Raw genomic sequence first — 15,211 nt, forward strand, 5'->3', positions numbered from 1 at the left:
CTTATACACTTTGAAAGTTGCTAGAATTAAATATGTTGTGTTAGCATGCATTTTTTTGAAGGATACGAAGTCTGAAACTCAGATGTCTGTCTTTATTTAGTGACTTCAGTCCTCGATAATTTGTCCCAAAACCACACATTTTATGAGGAACAGACAAGAATATGAGGCAAAAATAAGGACATTCTCTGAAAATCTGGACAGCTGAGAGGTATGATTCAATGGCAAATTTAAAATCTCATTTTTAACATCATCTGGAAATTTCTGAGAATGCAGGCATACAGACTTCCTTAAAATAGTACCAGTGGCTATAGCCCTTGAAGAAGTATCAACAGAGTCATATGCACACTCTGCAGACAATGAGTAGTGACCCTTGCAAAAGAAGGGACTAAGTTATTTAAAGCACAATTTTTCTTCACAAGAAGAAACTGTGGATAAAATATTCTTCATACTTTCACAGTTTGTCAGAACAAACTTTACCATAGGAACCTGACAATTCAAAATTCTGAAAACCAAGTTGCAGAAGTATACACTTTTCCCCTTACTTATCAATACTTATTCAATCCTTATTAGAATGCGTAGGACTGAAATTAACTATGTGCTTAGCAACAGCTAGATCAAGTAAGGCTATAGCTGTAATACGAGAGTGGAGAAAGATTTTGCCAATAGGGATGACTGCAAGTAGGGGTGCAGAAAATAAGTCAGAGGGGGCTGGAATTTACTGGAGAAACCTGGCAAAGGAAACAAGATATTGGGAGCAAACAACTTAAGCAGAAGAGGTAATAGAGTGGGATGAGGCCAAGAAGACATTTGGAATTCAGGCTGGAGACTGCCTTCCCTTCCAGGGCTTCATCTGAGAGTACAGGCAAAGAGAAATGGATAGGAGAATATTAAGTGAAAGGCCTACTCTGGTAGATTTTTCAGTTGAATCCTGAACAGAATCAGCTGTTAATAAGGGGATAGTTAGTAAAACAAATAAAACATTGCATGATAACTATGAGAATCAGTCTGAGGAGGTTAGAAAAGATTGGGAAGACAGACTAGAAAAGCAATTTACAAGAAAACAATGGGAAAACATATGTATGGCTCTAAAGAATGCAAACTAGTCCAGAAGGTTTAAGATCTTTGCTTGGAAGTATTTGCATAGGTATTTTTATACCCCAAGCAGACTTCAAACAATTTTTCCTTAGGTAGATAGCAAATGTTGGAGGTGTAATGGAAAAGAAAGATGCAACTGGGAACATATATTTTGGGGAGTGTAATGAGTTGGCAGAGTTTAAAAATTCCCTATAGAGTACTCTATCAGAGATATTGCATGAACAAATGGTTGTAAGTAAAGAAATTGTTGTTTTGAGCTGGGATACAGGATCTAAATTGCATAAACATAGTAAGGCCTTATTAAGTTTAATTTTGTTAGCTACCAAAAAAGCAATTGCTAGAAAATGGAAATCAAAGTCTCTACCAACCATATTTGAGGTATTGAATATTATAAAAGAGATAAAATACCTGGAAGAGGGAACTTTAGAAAAGTGAAGGAGCAAATTACATGGAAATAAATGGAACTTTTGGGAACAATGCATGTATAATAATGTTCAGGGGTAGGATAAGTGAAGTTTAAGGGAAAGCAGGAATTCAGCAATTTTTTGTAATGTTGGACTGATGACAGTAACAAAGAAAATATATGTGATGTATATTGTATCTAAATGGAAAAAAGTGTTAAAATGGTTTGTTTGCTTTTCTGTTAATGTATGTTTGCCTATGTCTTACGTGGTAGGCAGTGATAAGCACCTAAGCACAGGACATCAGTGATTCGTGTTATCTAATCTTTCCCTCCATTTTCCTATTGAACTAATCTCACCGCCTATCTCTGTTCCACCCTTTTCTCCTATATCATACTACACTGCTGCCTGTTCCAGTCTTTACATATAGAACTTTATCCACCTAACTCTATAGCTCTCATCCCTCAACTAATTTTCCTTATTTCTCCTTAATAGGAACACTAGCCTGCTTAACTACCCTGCGCTCTACTTATGCCACCCAGCAGAACTTTGTAACCATGGGGAGCCCAACAATCCCCAAATCCAGTCAAGTAACTTAATGTATGTTAAGCCTGTTTTATTTCATGACTGTACTGCAAAGCTGTTATTTACCTCGGTCTCTTGCATACCATCAGAACTTGCAGCTGCTCCCTTTTCATTCACTATTTACTTGATTATCTTCTGACTTTGAGACTAGTACACAGAGAAATACTTTCTCTGAATCTAAAATGGCCATTCTAACTTCTGCTTATGTGAAACCTATCCTACTACCTAAATAATCTATCCCAAAAAATAAATACCCTATGCTGTCTTACCTGCAGTTGTAAAACATTCCTTGTTCTAGCTTTAAAGACTTTCTCTCTAACTGCACACTCTGTTATCCTATTAAACCTTTGCAGCACTAGCTTTCTACTGGTATTTGTCCTACTGCTACCCACTTTTCCTAGTCCTGCCTGTGATTAAGATTATTAACCTATCTACTGTTTTCAAGCTTTAAATATCTAAAGCCCAGGCTGCTGGAACTTACTTGCTTGAACTGTGCCAGCTTTTTGTTCATCAAAGATTAAATAATTATAAAAAATAATTGTTGAGAATGTTGCTAATAAGTAAAACAACAGTCAGAAAATATTTGAAATCTATTTTAAGTTGGAAAACATTCCATATGTTGTTGTGTCTTTCGGCTTTTACCAGTTAGGGGTCGCCACAGCAGAACTCCGGTCCGCTAATGATTGGCAGTAGATTTTTGCATGCCGAGTTGCCAGCCCTGATGCACAAACTTCAACGAAGGTACGCCCATTCACGCATGTCTCCACACAGAAGACGCTCAAGCTGAGAATCGAACAGGCAACGTCTTACTGTGAGGTGACAACGCTACCGCAGCACCACCACCGCAGTGTAAAACATTCCATATAAAAGGGGAAAATACTTTGGAGTGGAAAGAGCTTTTATACAAATCAAACTGGATGCCACCACAGGCCTTGTTTAAACGACGGTATGATAGAACAACCCTTTCTCAAATTAAGAGCAGCTAAGTTAGAAGATCATTTAGTGAACAACATAACACCCAATGTATATTTTAGTGTGTGGTTCTATATGGGATGTTTTACAATTTAAAATGGATTGTAAACATTTTTAATAATTGTTGTTTTATTTATGAAATAAATGTATTTTAAATACTGTTCTTATACACTTAGACAGTTGCTACAATTAAATATGTTGTGTTAACATGCATTTTTTTGAAGGATACGAAGTCTGAAACTCAGATGTCTGTTTTTATTTAGTGACTTCAGTCCTCGATAATTTGTCCCAAAACCACACATTTTACGAGGAACAGACAAAAATATGAGGCAAAAATAAGGACATTCTCTGAAAATCTGGACAGCTGAGAGGTATGATTCAATGGCAAATTTAAACTCTCATTTTTAACATCATCTGGAAATTTCTGAGAATGCAGCCATGCAGACTTCCTTAAAATAGTACCAGTGGCTATAGCCCTTGAAGAAGTATCAACAGAGTCATATGCACACTCTGCAGACAATGAGTAGTGACCCTTGCAAAAGAAGGGACTAAGTTATTTAAAGCACAATTTTTCTTCACAAGAAGAAACTGTGGATACAATATTCTTCATACTTTCACAGTTTGTCAGAACAAACTTTACCATAGGAACCTGACAATTCAAAATTCTGAAAACCAAAGTTGCAGAAGTATACACTTTTTCCCTTACTTATTAATACTTGTTCAATCCTTATTAGAATGAGTAGGACTGAAATTAACTATGTGCTTAGCAACAGCTAGATCAAGTAAGGTTATAGCTGTAATACGAGAGTGGAGAAAGATTTTGCCAATAGGGATGATTGCAAGTAGGGGTGCAGAAAATAAGTCAGAGGAGGCTGGAATTTACTGGAGAAACCTGGCAAAGGAAACAAGATATTGGGAGCAAACAACTTAAGCAGAAGAGGTAATAGAGTGGGATGAGGCCAAGAAGACATTTGGAATTCAGGCTGGAGACTGCCTTCCCTTCCAGGGCTTCATCTGAGAGTACAGGCAAAGAGAAATGGATAGGAGAATTTTAAGTAAAAGGCCTACTCTGGTAGATTTTTCAGTTGAATCCTGAACAGAATCAGCTGTTAATAAGGGAATAGTTAGTAAAACAAATAAAACATCGCATGATAACTATGAGAATCAGTCTGAGGAGGTTAGAAAAGATTGGGAAGACAGACTAGAAAAGCAATTTACAAGAAAACAATGGGAAAACATATGTATGGCTCTAAAGAATGCAAACAAGTCCAGAAGGTTTAAGATCTTTGCTTGGAAGTATTTGCATAGGTATTTTTATACCCCAAGCAGACTTCAAATAATTTTTCCTTAGGTAGATAGCAAATGTTGGAGGTGTAATGGAAAAGAAAGATGCAACTGGGAACATATATTTTGGGGAGTGTAATGGGTTGGCAGAGTTTAAAAATTCCCTATAGAGTACTCTATCAGATATATTGCATGAACAAATGGTTGTAAGTAAAGAAATTGTTGTTTTGAGCTGGGATACAGGATCTAAATTGCATAAACATAGTAAGGCCTTATTAAGTTTAATTTTGTTAGCTACCAAAAAAGCAATTGCTAGAAAATGGAAATCAAAGTCTCTACCAACCATATTTGAGGTATTGAATATTATAAAAGAGATAAAATACCTGGAAGAGGGAACTTTAGAAAAGTGAAGGAGCAAATTACATGGAAATAAATGGAACTTTTGGGAACAATGCATGTATAATAATGTTCAGGGGTAGGATAAGTGAAGTTTAAGGGAAAGCAGGAATTCAGCAATTTTTTGTAATGTTGGACTGATGACAGTAACAAAGAAAATATATGTGATGTATATTGTATTTAAATGGAAAAAAGTGTTAAAATGGTTTGTTTGCTTTTCTGTTAATGTATGTTTGCCTATGTCTTACGTGGTAGGCAGTGATAAGCACCTAAGCACAGGACATCAGTGATTCGTGTTATCTAATCTTTCCCTCCATTTTCCTATTGAACTAATCTCACCGCCTATCTCTGTTCCACCCTTTTCTCCTATATCATACTACCCTGCTGCCTGTTCCAGTCTTTACATATAGAACTTTATTCACCTAACTCTATAGCTCTCATCCCTCAACTAATTTTCCTTATTTCTCCTTAATAGGAATACTAGCCTGCCTAACTACCCTGCGCTCTACTTATGCCACCCAGCAGAAATTTTTAACCATGGGGAGCCCAACAATCCCCAAATCCAGTCAAGTGACTTAATGTATGTTAAGATGTTAAGCCTGTTTTATTTTATGACTGTACTGCAGAGCTGTTATTTACCTCGGTCTCTTGCATACCATCAGAACTTGCAGCTGCTCCCTTTTCATTCACTATTTACTTGATTATCTTCTGACTTTGAGACTAGTACACAGAGAAATACTTTCTCTGAATCTAAAATGGCCATTCTAACTTCTGCTTATGTGAAACCTATCCTACTACCTAAATAATCTATCCCAAAAAATAAATACCCTATGCTGTTTTACCTGCAATTGTAAAACATTCCTTGTTCTAGCTTTAAAGACTTTCTCTCTAACTGCACACTCTGTTATCCTATTAAACCTTTGCAGCACTAGCTTTCTACTGGTATTTGTCCTACTGCTACCCACTTTTCCTAGTCCTGCCTGTGATTAAGATTATTAACCTATCTACTGTTTTCAAGCTTTAAATATCTAAAACCCAGGCTGCTGGAACTTACTTGTTTGAACTTACTGATAGTTTTTTGATAGCAACTCAGACCAAGGTGTAAGGTATAGCCCTGCTCTGTTTCACTCTTGCTACACACGGGCTCACTCCTCTCTCCTACCCCACCCACATTCCCACCCACCTACACTTTACTCTTATTTATAGTTAAATAACTCCTCCCATAACTACTCCTCAACCAATCATAGCCTATCTCCTACCACCCACAATTCAACCCTCCACTAATTACTTACCCTATCATGTTCTATCTCCTAGTTATCTAGCAAAGAACCCCACATCTACAATATCTACCACAGCAAACTTTACACTACTTTAACCTTACTTATTCTACCCCTACCCTCAGCCTATCCTACTCCATCTTCACAACCCCTAACAGAATCCTATCATACTACTCCTTCGTACCATTGACACTACAAAAATGTCACAATTTATGCAGTGCACTATCCTATTAACTTTCATATTCCTATCTTAATCTTCCACTATGCCTCAACTCTTTGAAGAGCATGCAGATAACTTTTCAGAGATATCAGCCAGTCTAATCGAGCCAAACCTTCTACACCTTTCAAAGCTGAAAATGCTACCACCCCTACTAAAACTAGCATACAGTTAAACACAAAAGCCCATCATAACCAAAAAATATATACTCAATCACTACTACAAGCTAATCCATTGTGGAGACATCCTCCCCAACCCTGGACCCCCTCATACTCTCACCTCTCCCCAGTTCCCCTCCTCTAAACAACTACTACTAGTCACCCTAAACATACGTAGCATCTGCAACAAATGCATGGCTCACACAGCACTCTCCTGATATATTAGCAGTTGCTGACAACTGGTTAAAACCACACATCCAAAACACAGAAATACTATCACCAGGACACAATATACTAAGAACTGATAGAACTCATAAAAAAGCAGGTGGACTAGCATTAATATATCCTAGTACATACACAATTCTCCCTTTCATCAAACCAATTCCCACATTTAGTACTGCTGAAATCCTTATTGCATCTCTACAAATAAAAAAAAAAAACTATGTATTACAGTAGTGTACATACCACCTTGCCAAAACACCCCCATACTCAAAGACATTCTTTCCTGGATATCAGAAAACATATCTAATGAGACAGTAATAATGGCTGACTTTAATATCAATTGGCAAAACCTAAACACTGATTCTCCAGCAAATAATTTCAAGCCTTATAAATTTACGAAACTCATCAACACTCCTACTAGAATGCAAAACAAAAGTAACCCCAGGATCTACCCTAGACTGGATCCTGGTCTCCGATCCCCATAAATTCTCTAATCCTGGTACACTTCCTAATATCTTAAGTGACCATTTGTCCACATATGTTAATAGGATCACTCCCCCATAAACCTAAAGTCCATATGTACAAAAGATCAAAAAACTTAATAAACTTTAATCCACAAACTTTTAACAGCACATTAAAATCACTTAACCATCCATATTAAAAACTCTACCTCTAGATAAAGAACAAAAATTAACCACATACCCTGGCTAACTAAGCTCACAAAGCAAAAACTATATACCAGAGATAGAGCCTGGAAAGACTGGCAAAAAACAAAAATGTAACCAGTCTTCAAAACTATAAGGAATTATGAAACAAAGCAAAAAAAACTAGTAATCGCTGACAAAACAAAATACTTTTAGCAGCAATTAACTGACCACAAAAACAACCTAAGAGCTTTCTGGAGAACAATCTCAACACTTCTTAACCCAGGTTCAAAACAAAACCCATCTCCAGCCACAGACAAAACACCAGCCCAAATAGCTGACATGTTTAATAACCACTTTATTGATAGCATTGCTAAATTATTAACAGGCCCCAGTTCATTACAAGTACTAACTCCACAGACAATCTCACTCCATCTACCACTAATAAATCTAGCAAAAATGACACAACTACATCCCTCCCCCACCAAAATGCTTCCACATCAAACACTCACACTCCACTTTTCTCTCTACAACCCGTATTTCCTTCTCAAGCTAAAACCTTGGTTCCACTTTCTCTGACAATCTCCCCTCAGAATATCTAAAAATAACAGCAGATGCATTTGCTTATCCTGTCAGCATTCTAATCAATCGATCAATCTCAGAGTCGTATGTATCCAACCTTCGGAACAAATCCATCATAAACCCCACTGCATGAAGGTGGAAAATCTAGGGAACTAACCAACTACTTAACCACCTCTGTCCTTTCTCCTCTATCCAAACTGCTCGAAAAATGTACACACATGCAACTACTAAACCACCTCATCCATAACACTCTTCTTACACCTACCCAACACGGATTTAGACCATCACATAGCACAACAACTGCCCTTCTCTCCTTTATGGATATAATCAACAAAGCGCAGGACTCTGGCCATATTATCTCGGTAATACTTTTAGATCTGTCAAAAGCCCTTGACACAATCTCACACCACAAACTTCTACAGCAACTTACCTCTATAGGTTGTTCACAGACCTCCTTACTATGGCTCACTAACTGCGTAACCAACAGAAAACAATGTGTAAAATGGCAAGGTTCTGTCTCTAAATACCAGACTAACAAAACAGGAGTACCACAAGGTCCATTCTAGGGCCCCTCCTCTTTAATGTCTTCATTGATAATCTACACACAGCCTCCCTTCAAACTTCCATTATCCAATAAGCCGATGATTCTATCATCATCTCCTCCTCAAAGCGCACATCTTCTACAAATAACCCAAAATGCCTTTACCTCTATCGAATTTTGGCTCCGCAAAGCACAATTGCTACTCACCCCTAACAACTCCTACTTTTCACACCCAGAACAACCTCAAATGATTTTAAAATATATTCTCAGAACAATACACCAATAGAAATTGTAATTAGTATAACTACTGACAACAAACTTACATTCAATCAGCACATACAAAGCTCTATTAAAAAAACACATTCCAAACTAGCGATGCTCTACTGGCACAAAAATTCCATGGACACCCTAACCAGAAAAACTCTAGCCAGAACCTATTTACTCCCCTCTCTATTATATGGAGCCCCCATTTTCACCAATTTACACACATTGCCAAAAAATAAACTTGAGTCCTGCTATAACAAGATAGCTAAATTTGCCACAGGTGCAAACTTTCGCTCTCACCATTACAATCCTCTTACAGAACTTAACTGGCTTGAATTCCCTCACTACCCAGACTTTCTGCAACTAACTACCACACACAAAATAATATACAAATCAGAATGTTGTACAGATATGAAACCAATTCTGCATACCTATACTCCTGCGAGAACCCTCCGCTCTGAAAACAAACAATTAATAACAGTACACAGACCGAATAAAAGAGCCGACCAATGCCTTTGCTCCTATGCTATTGCAAAATTATGGAATGCCCTACCTACACATATCAGTTCTATAGACAGACCCAAAAACTTCAAGATTACACTAAAAAATAACCTTCTTAACTCACATATCTGCCTCCTGATCCAAAGCCAATATATAACCTCTACTTTCAACTCTACTATCCAACTTCAACCACTGACCTCATACCCCCACACATACCACTGAACCTCAGACCATAGCAACCTCTTATGTCCCTCACTCCCTCTATACCCCTACTTCTTACATCTCCTCATTACACCTCCTGCTTCTAATATCTACCCATCTTCTTAGGGCATTTTTCTTATCACCTATCTCATCTCTCTATTCCACCCTGGTCCAGCACATATAAAATAAGTCTCTATCCACTCTCTTAACTAAATCCACTATGGTTGATATATCCTAACCTAAGCACACCAACCTCATGCTCTCAACCTCAATACTCCAACCTCACACCTTAATTATGTCAGCCATTTCTACCAGCACCAAATGCTATTACTGTCTCATCACACCATTTATCGACAAATATTACCTTATAGATCGTAGTTATTACTGTCTCATCGCACCACTTATCAACAAACATTAGCTTACAGATCTCAGTTATTACTGTCTCATCTCACCATTTACTAACGAATATTACCTTACAGATCTCAGTTATTACTGTTTCATCTCACCATTTATCAACAAACATCAGCTTACAGATCTCAGTTATTACTGTCTCATTGCACCATTTATTGACAAATATTAACTTATAGATCTCAGTTATTACTGTCTCAAATCACCACTTATCAACTAATATTGCCTTAAAGATCTCATCTTTCAGCTCTGTCACAGCATTACTGGATAACCAGTTCTGTTGCACTGTATCACCAATCCTGTGGTAATGTAACCACAAAGTACTACTGTTAATTATAAATGAAAAACTACTTATGTATAAAATGTTCTACTTACTCATGTACAGCTCTGCTATAACTTTTAAATGTATATTTTGTGGAACTTTTTTCCCAGTGTCTCCGCCAAAAATGGGTTTCTGATCCATTCGGACTTTCCCGTCACCAAGTGTCAATCAATCAATCAATAAATAAATAAATAATTTAATAAAGGTGTTTAAAAAAACCTAAGGCTATATATAGCTGCAGGGTCAGGTTTTAGAATAGTGTATAAAAATTTAAAAGACAGGAATTGTATGCGTTCTATCTGCCTTATTAGGGTCAGTTGCCTGACTACCAGGGAATTTGCAGGCAGTAACACACTCATCCTCTAAAGCTGACAGAGAAGACGGAATGGCTGTATGTTCTGGAACATCATTCTGTAACAACTTATAGTATTTTCTGAGGGACTGGGAAAACTCAGTGTTCTCCCACTGAAAACACTGGCACATTGTAGCAATAGTCTCAGAGTAAAAGAACCATAGACAGGGAGAATCAGAAACTGAGCTCTCCTCTAAATCTGAATCAGAAATATGAAGAAAAAAGCTTGAATCTGTCCCTGCGTCTTCCTTTTCAGATTCAAAATCTTAGATCTTTTCAGGAAAATTGAGTCCTTTCTTTTACCAGAAACTACATGAAGGAACAATAGCCTGAATTAAAAGTAGAGCCAGACCCAGTTAACTCTTCCTGTCTAAAGAAATTTGCGGAAGAACAGATGCTTGCTTAGTTTTCTGTTTCTTTTTTACAAGAAAAATGGGGCCAACTGTGTTACTAATGGCAGCAGCTGCTTCACCCCCAGGCATGGGCACAGCATTCTGACACAACAGGGAAACCTTCCCTGTTCCCTCTGCCAGGACTGACAAGAGTGGCTCTCCCTTGCCTACTGTGGGGACTCTAACAGCTGCAGAGGACATGGTTAACCCCCAGTCAGTAGTAACTGTAGCTGCTACACCAGAAGTTTCCAAGGCAAAAGACGAGTGGTGTGAGGTACAACAAATGCCCACAGCAGAATCACCCACCTGTGGCTGAGGAAAACTGCTAGCCTGTTGTGGTGGAAAAGGCTGTTTGATTAACCTTTTCTTTTTGTGGCTGAAAGAAGAACCAACCCCTGGAACTGGTAGTCTGTTCCACGGTCAAGCTGAAAATGGTGCCTCTTATCCAGGGAACAAGCAGCAAATGGCAGTAAAAACTACTAGTCCACAAAAGTTACTTTTTGACAGAAAAACACATTTAAAAGCACTTTTCAACACTGCCAGCACCACCAAGGAAAAATAAACACAAGTTCCCTGCAGAAAATATGTTTTTAATTAGTAACACTACTTTTAAGCTGAAAGAAAAATGAGTGCCTCATTTAAAAGTACATTACAGTCTCGAGACAGTCCATTAAAACACAACACTTTTAGCTTTAAAATAACTTTCATGACTAGGAAAGTAAAAACATCACTAAATTTAAGAGAATAGAAGGTTTTCCCCCCAAGGGGAACTTATGTACCCACCAAAGGAAAGTACAAGCCAACCATCGATCCTGAAAAGCCTCAGATAAGCATTTTCATGGAAGCAGTAAAGCTCTGGAGGGCTTCATGCCCAAACTTGTCTTTTAATTAGCTCTAATGGAGCTGCTTACTGCTTGGCCCCTGTAACTTTTGATAGCTGGCCATTATATCCTTGGCAGGATATAACCCACACAGTTAAGGCTACTGCAACTTGCAACAGTGATCAGTATGATGAGTATCAATTTTGTTATTATTTTTTCCTTAATAATGCTGTCGGACAATAGATTATTACTGGGTGTTTTGAAATAAGCCCACCTGTGCTCTTTCTCACTACAGCTATTGTTAGACCAGTATATATCCTTAAGGTTCAAGCTTGCATTGTTCAAGTCTAATTTATTCAGACCATAAACAACTAAAGACTGAACCTACCTCTCGAATGAAACATGGTGAAGTCAAAAGCCACATGATCAGAATGATCAAGTGGAGTGAGGGGGTCTAAGGTTTAAAAATACGTATAAAATACTACATGTGATGTTGGTGATTATTATTGTTACAAGCTGGAATCACAACAACTGGGAACAATTATGTACTGTCATCAAGTTGAGACACTCTGCTTCCAGTTAATATAAGGATAGTTGAAGTCTCCTGAAGCTATACAATGCCCACTAGTTAGTTGTTATGCAAGTGTACTAATGAGCCTGGCCTGTTAATCAACATTTTATTTTTGACTTTAATAGTAAGCAATTGTTATAAGACCCTGCCCTTTCAATACATTATCAATATCAGCAATTCAAATTTCTGAACTAATGTCTTAAAAGATACCTAGCTGATAATTCATAGTTGACATAGAAAAGAACTCCATGTGACCATCAGAATCTGTATACAGATAAGCAAATTTTTTGTAACTCAGAAAGATACATTTCCGGGGGCGTGGCCAAGGATGAACACAGGATAGCAGCAGATTTCTTCAGCTCCACCAATTTCATTACATTGACAGGAATAAATTACTTAAAAAATTAATTTTTGAAGTAATTTTCTTTCTAAATATGTTTGTTTTATATAGTTCTTGAACTATATCCAAAAAAGAAAGGAAATCTTAATAATATTCCTGTCAGAAATTACTTTGGAAATTTTCCTGTCAGTTTATCAGTCTGAAATGAGTTCCAGTAAGACAAATTCTCAAGACTCCAGCATCAAGAAAGAACTTCAGTCTCTGATAATTATAGTCCAGCAACTTACTGCTAAGATGGATAAAATGGATACTAAAATAGACACTTTCATAGAAAAAACTACAAAACAAATAGACTTGTTACATATGGACCTGCAACAACAGAAGATCCAGATGACAGGCATAGAAGAAGCTGTGAATGACATGGAAAACAGAATACAAGAAGAGGAAATCAACATTGAGTTTCTGCTGAAAAAAATACACATTTACAAACAAAGCTGGATGACCTGGAAAATAGATCTAGGCGGAATAACATTAGGATTTTTGGACTGCCAGAAAATATTGAAGGTAACAATATTACTTCTTTTTTAACAACATGGCTCCCTAAAACTTTAGATTTACCAGAAGCATTCTCTTTTGGTATCGAAAGAGCACATAGATCTATAGCTAATACTAACTCTAACAAAAACTATCCTAGATCAGTTATAGTTAGATTTCTATCATCTTTTGATAAAGAGATGGTTCTTAAATCTGCTTGGGCTAAAGCTCCTGTTAAGATTAATGAAACAACTGTGCGTTTTGACAATGACTATTCTTCCATGGTATTAGCTAAAAGAAAAGTTTTTCTGCCACTAATAAGGGAGCTTAAAAAGCACAGTTTAAAACATACCTTCTGTTTCCTGCCAAGCTTAAAATCTTCCTTCCTGATGGTCCTAAAATTTTCGATGACTTAGACTCTGCTTTACTGTTTATCAAAAAAAATAAGATTTTAGAAAAAATAGAAGAAATGGAATGGGCTAGTCCTTCGTTAAAGAGACTGGCAACTGAAACTTCGTGGAAGACTTCAGAGAAGAAGAAGAGACTAAAAAACAAATGATTTGTACTATGTTTTTTTTTCTCTCTCATCATTTTATTTTATTATTAATCTTTTTAAATATAGTTCCTGCATTTCCAAGAAGCAACAAATATTTTGAAAAAGATTTAATCAAAGTTATTCTCTGTGTGCAAAGAAATGTTTTGTTTCATAACTAGTCAAAATATCTGGATATTTAATGGCAAGCTGTGATTTAACTTGTTTCTCTTTCTGAAGAGGAAAAATAAGGTCAGTAATTTGATACATTTTTTTTCCTTTATCTTTTCTTCTTTTCTTTGTTTAAACAATGACATTCTATTTAGATTATGTAGTGGGTAAAGGGTGGGGGAGGGCAGGGAGAGAAGAGTAATGAAATTATGATTAATAGAATAATAACATATTTATTCCTTGTAAAAGTTTATATGTTCTTCAAATGCTATTCCTAATTATACTTTCTTGATTACACTGCTTATGCTTGTTTGTAAATAATCTGTCATGCTTTAACTAATAATAATTAGAACTAAATAATAGTAAATAATATGTTTTATTTTTAACTCTATTAATATAAACAGTAAGTAATATTCTATTGTACATACTTCTTATAGCTTTCTCTTACATTTTTTTTATTTCTGCCTTACACCCTTTTACTTTCTACTCTCTTTTCTTTTCTTTATTAATATATAGAAATGCTTTTGATCATATAGACACAGTAAATAATAAGATTTGCATAGGAGTTGAGTTGGGACAAAATGTTGAGTTTTGTTACTTATTAATAATTTTGGGCTTGATTTCACTTACATAGAGTCTGTAATAACCTGTAGAATGCATTGTGAAGGTTTTGTCATGTTTAGATGCATTTACACTGCTAAATGAATGTTTGTCACTAGTTTTTAATAAGTTTCCCAAAATGTTAAGAGAGACAATCTGGGATGTGGGCTGTCTCATGCACAGTGTCCATGAGCTACTTCAAAAGCTTCAACTCTCAGAATTCTCACAGAGAAGCTGAAAGCAGCTGGTCTCACCTTTGACCTAGATATCACACTGACACATCACAGATACAGGAATGACACTACCTAATTATACTTTCTTGATTACACTGCTTATGCTTGTTTGTAAATAATCTGTCATGCTTTAACTAATAATAATTAGAACTAAATAATAGTAAATAATATGTTTTATTTTTAACTCTATTAATATAAACAGTAAGTAATATTCTATCGTATATACTTCTTATAGCTTTCTCTTACATTTTTTTTATTTCTGCCTTACACCCTTTTACTTTCTACTCTCTTTTCTTCTCTTTATTAATATATAGAAATACTTTTGATCATATAGACACAGTAAATAATAAGATTCGCATAGGAATTGAGTTGGGACAAAAATGTTGAGTTTTGTTACTTATTAATAATTTTGGGCTTGATTTCACTTACATAGAGTCTGTAATAACCTGTAGAATGCATTGTGAAGGTTTTGTCATGTTTAGATGCATTTACACTGCTAAATGAATGTTTGTCACTAGTTTTTAATAAGTTTCCCGCCAAAATGTTAAGAGAGACAATCTGGGATGTGGGCTGTCTCATGCACAGTGTCCATGAG

Source organism: Protopterus annectens, chromosome 2.part1 (assembly GCF_019279795.1).
Source record: "Protopterus annectens isolate FY-2018-M chromosome 2.part1, PAN1.0, whole genome shotgun sequence".
NCBI lineage: Eukaryota > Metazoa > Chordata > Ceratodontiformes > Protopteridae > Protopterus > Protopterus annectens.